Source organism: Cucurbita pepo, unplaced genomic scaffold (assembly GCF_002806865.2).
Source record: "Cucurbita pepo subsp. pepo cultivar mu-cu-16 unplaced genomic scaffold, ASM280686v2 Cp4.1_scaffold000769, whole genome shotgun sequence".
In the NCBI taxonomy this organism is placed as follows: domain Eukaryota; kingdom Viridiplantae; phylum Streptophyta; class Magnoliopsida; order Cucurbitales; family Cucurbitaceae; genus Cucurbita; species Cucurbita pepo.
Genome location: NW_019646982.1, coordinates 9000 through 13561, shown reverse-complemented (window position 1 = coordinate 13561; position 4562 = coordinate 9000). Strand labels below are relative to the sequence as shown.

General features: G+C 39.8%; 1 non-coding gene across 1 annotated transcript; it reads right to left on the bottom strand.

Annotated features, from left to right (window-relative positions):
* Nucleotides 1–1933: 1933 nt before the first annotated feature.
* On the bottom strand, nt 1934–2005 carry TRNAM-CAU. Its single transcript has one exon. It is a non-coding gene; the product is annotated as a tRNA-Met (tRNA).
* Between the last annotated feature and the right edge of the window lie 2557 nt (nt 2006–4562).

Here is a 4562-nt window from a genome sequence, read left to right as displayed (position 1 = left end):
AGTTTAACCATTGTGAAGCTTCATCCAAAAAGATTGTGGGCAAGCATGGATCAATAGTGGCACGATATCAATTCTTCTATTAATCAATGCATGGTGGAGAGGAATCAATCCATTCAAATCACAAACCATGCAAGTGCTTGTGTTCTTCTCCAGCAAAGGTTGAACAATCTCGATCGTTCCATTTTTAGAAGCTAAGTGGAGAGGTTTCCTTTGCAGGGCATCAACTTCTCCAGCAAGTTCAGGCATGAGATTTAAAAGAAATCGAGTGAGTTCAAAGTGGCGATGCAAAACCGAGACGTGCAATGGAGTCTCAATGTTGTAAGAGCATATTAGAACTCTTTGAATGATATTTGGGTTGCTTTGAATTAGTGTCTTTAAGCTTTGAATGGACTCGATCTTTGATGCTTCATAGAGCAATCGTTTGCTTTCTTTGATAGAGGACATGGCTAATCCAAGTTCGTTGCTTTCTCCGTTTGCAATATTGGAAGATTGTGCGAGTTGTTGATGAGTTGCCTCCATTATTGAATATCTATCTTACTTTGAGATGGATTATTTACACTTATGATTCGAAAGTGAAAACAAAATATCACCATCCTAGTTAAGGTGGATGACAAGTAATGATGTCTATTTTACCGTCAGTGAAGCATTTCAATTTAGACTAGAAATAGGGGAAGGGGTGGGGAACATTTTTATTCCGTTAGATAAAAGGGGTTGGGAACGCTGCCCTATCTAATATAATATATATTTTCAGATAGATGTCTTTTGAAAAAGATAGTAGTCAAATTTTGTCTATCAATTTTGAAGTCTTTCTTCGGTATTAGAGCCAGGTTTCAATCTAGGGACATGTGGGTTATAAGCCCACCACGCTTCCGCTGCGACACTCTAATTTGTTAGAAAGGAGGATGAGCTATTGCGATCTGTGCTCCAGGGTGATTTAAGGATGTTATCTTGCCGTTGAGCTTGTTTGCTTGTATTGTGCATGATACAGTATGTGTTAGCTCCTGGTGTTTGACAGTGTGTTCTCCCTATCTAGCTTGTTTATCTGCACAGAGCTAGGGTGTAAGAGTTAGTTTGGTTATACGATGACTTAGGTCAAGATGCGTACACTAGACTAAACACCTTAGGATCGTGGCGACATTAAGAGGGTCTAGACCCTACGAGTCCAAAACTAAAGAAAGAGACGAAGAGTCAAAATAGAGTGACCTGGAGCCAAAATCTTGTGTGAAGCAACCTAGCTGGCCTAGGAATCCAATAAACCTCTTCAACTCCTAGACATGATCAAGTTGCATTTAAAACCGTGAGACTGACGACGATGCATCAGTACCTAAAAGTGGATAATATATGCTAGCAGTGATTTGTAGCTGTTACAAAAATATAAATAGTCAAGATTGCCGAGTTGGTCTAAGGTGGTAGTTTTAGGTACTGGTCCGAAAGGGCATGGGTTCAAATCCCATTCTTGACATGATATTCTTTATTGTGAGAACTGGCAAAGATTGGAGGAGAGTTAATGATCCTTATGTTGCAACAAGTTGTCAACATATGTATCATTTTTTAGTCTTTCTTCTTTATTAGAGCCAGTTTTCGATCATGGGACCTGTGGGTTAAGGGCCCACCACGCTTCCACTGTGCTACTATTTGTGATCGTGCTCCAGGGTGATTTATGACGAAATAGAGTGAACTGAAGAAAGAGTTAGGAATCAAAATAGAGTAACCTGGAATCAAAAAGCTTGTGTAGCTAGGAATGCAATAACGGGTTAAAGTGAATAAATAGGCCGAAAAGATCTAAGGTACTTATTTGAGAGTTAATGGTCCTTAAGATCCTTGTGTTGCAACAAATGTAAATATGTATCATAGGCCGAAAAGACCTAAGGTACTTATTTGAGAGTTAATGATCCTTAAGACCCTTTGTTGTTATTTTTTAGTCTTTCTTCTCTATCAGAGCCAGGTTTCGATCCTGGGACCTGTGGGTTATGGGCCCACCACGCTTCCGCTGCGCCACTCTGATTTATTAGAAAAGAGGATGAGCTATTGTGATCTGTGCTCCAGGGTGATTTATGACGAAATAGAGTGAACTAAAGAAGAGTTAAGGAGTCAAAATAGAGTACCCTGGAATCAAAAGCTCATGTAGCTAGGAATGCAATAAACCTATAACGGGCCAAAGTGAATAACTAGGCCAAGCTTGTGTTGCAAGGAATGTTATAATATGTATCATTTTTTAGTCTTTCTTCTCTTTTAGAGCCAGGTTTCGATCCTGGGACCTTTGGGTTATGGGCCCAACACGCTTCCGCTGCGCCACTTTGATTTGTTAAAAAAGAGNGTTTCGATCCTGGGACCTTTGGGTTATGGGCCCAACACGCTTCCGCTGCGCCACTTTGATTTGTTAAAAAAGAGGATGAGCTATTGTTATCTGTGCATCAGGGTGATTTATGATGAAATATGGTGAACTAAAGAAAGAGTTGAGGAGTCAAAATAGAGTAACCTGGAACCAAAAGCTCGTGTAGTTAGGAATGCTAACTNTAGAGTAACCTGGAACCAAAAGCTCGTGTAGTTAGGAATGCTAGCCGAGTTAATGATCCTTGTGTTGCAACAAATGTTGTTGTCATTTTTTCGTCTTTCTTCTCTATCAGAGCCAGATTTCGATCTTGGGACCTATGGGTTATGGGTCCACCACGCTTCCGCTGCACCACTCTGATTTGTTAGAAAGGAGGATGAGCTATTGTGATCTGTGCTCCAGGGTGATTTATGACGAAATAGAGTGAACTAGAGTTGAGGAGTCAAAATAGAGTAACCTGGAATCAAAAGCTCGTGTAGGAATGCAATCAACCAATAACAGAACAAAGCGAAATAGGCCAAACAGGTATAAGGTACGTGTTTAAGAGTTAATGATCCTTGTGTTGCAACACACTATCTTTCTTCTCTATCAGAGCCAGGTTTCAATCCTGGGACCTGTGAGTTATGGGCCCACAACACTTCGCTTTCCTATCTAGCGTGTTTATCTACAGAGAGCTAGGATGTAAGAGTTAGGTTGGTTATATAATGGCTTAGGTCAAGATGCGTACACTAGACTAAGCACCTTAGGATCGTGGCTACGTTAAGAGGAAATAGACCCTATTACTCGAGGACTAAAGAAAGAGTCGAATAGTTAAAATAGAGTAACTTGAAACCAAAAGCTCGTGTTAAGCAACCTAGCTGGCCTAGGAATCCAATAAACCTCGTCAACTCCTAGACATTCGAGGAATAAAGAGAGAGTCGAGGAGTCAGAATAGAGTAATCTAGACCCAAAAGCTTTTTGAAAGGGCATGGGTTTGAATCTCATTTTTAATAAGCAATGTATCGATGGTGGGCGGCAATCTATAAAGCTTAGGAGTCATATCACACGCTCTTCCTCTCAAATTTTAAATGTCATTATAAAATAATTTTCTCTTTCACAATCAGATTTCAATCTTGGGACCTATGGGTTATGGACCCATCACGCTTCCACTGCACCATTCAGATTTGTTAAAAAGGAGGATGAGCTATTGTGATATGGGCTCCAGGGTGATTTATGGATATTATCTTCCCGTTGAGCTTGTTTGCTTGTATTGTGCACGATAGAGTATGTATTAGCTCCAGGTGTTTGACAGTGTATTCTCCCTATCAAGCGTGTTTATCTACACAAAGCTGGGGGTGTAAGAGTTAGGTTGGTTATACGATGACTTAGGTCAAGATGCATACACTAGACTAAGCACCTTAGGATCGTGGCGACGTTAAGAGGAAATAGACTCTATTACTCCAGGACTAAAGAAAGAGTCAAGGTGTCAAAATAGAGTAACCTGGACCAAAAGCTCGTGTTAAGCAACCTAGCTAGCCTAGGAATCCTATAAACCTCTTCAACTCCAAGACATGACCAAGATGCATTTTAAAACCGTGAAGGTGACGACGATGCATAACGGGCCAAAGTGGATTATATATGCTAGAAGTAATTTGTATATGTTACAAATAAAAAAATAGTCAAGATTACAAAGCTAGCCTAAGTTTCCAGTTTCAGGTACTATTCCGAAAAGGCTTGGGTTTGAATCCCATTATAGACCTGATATTTTTTATAGTGAGACTCGGCATTGAATGGAGAGGTAAAATGGTCAACGTTTTAAAATGTGAGGCTAGCATACGTAACTAGTGGTGGACAACCATTCCTTAAGCTTCGGAGTCATGGATTAAGAATCTTGTATGAATTAATTTATATTTACATGCTCTTAAAATATAAAATTTTGACAAGGAACTTGTAAAACTGTTTTGTTTATAAATTTTGAGCCCGATCCAATCCAATAAACCTCTTCAACTCCTGGACATGACATGACCAAGACACATTTTAAAACTGTGACGCTGACGACGATGCATAACGGGCCAAAGTAGATAATATATGTTAGCATTAATTTGTATGCACTTCAATTAATTTTAAAATCTTTCTCCTCTATCAGAGCGAAGTATTGATCCAAGGACCTATGGGTTATGGGCCCACCATACTTCCGCTGCGCCACTCTAATTTGTTAGAAAACAAGATTAGCTATTGTTATCTGTTCTCG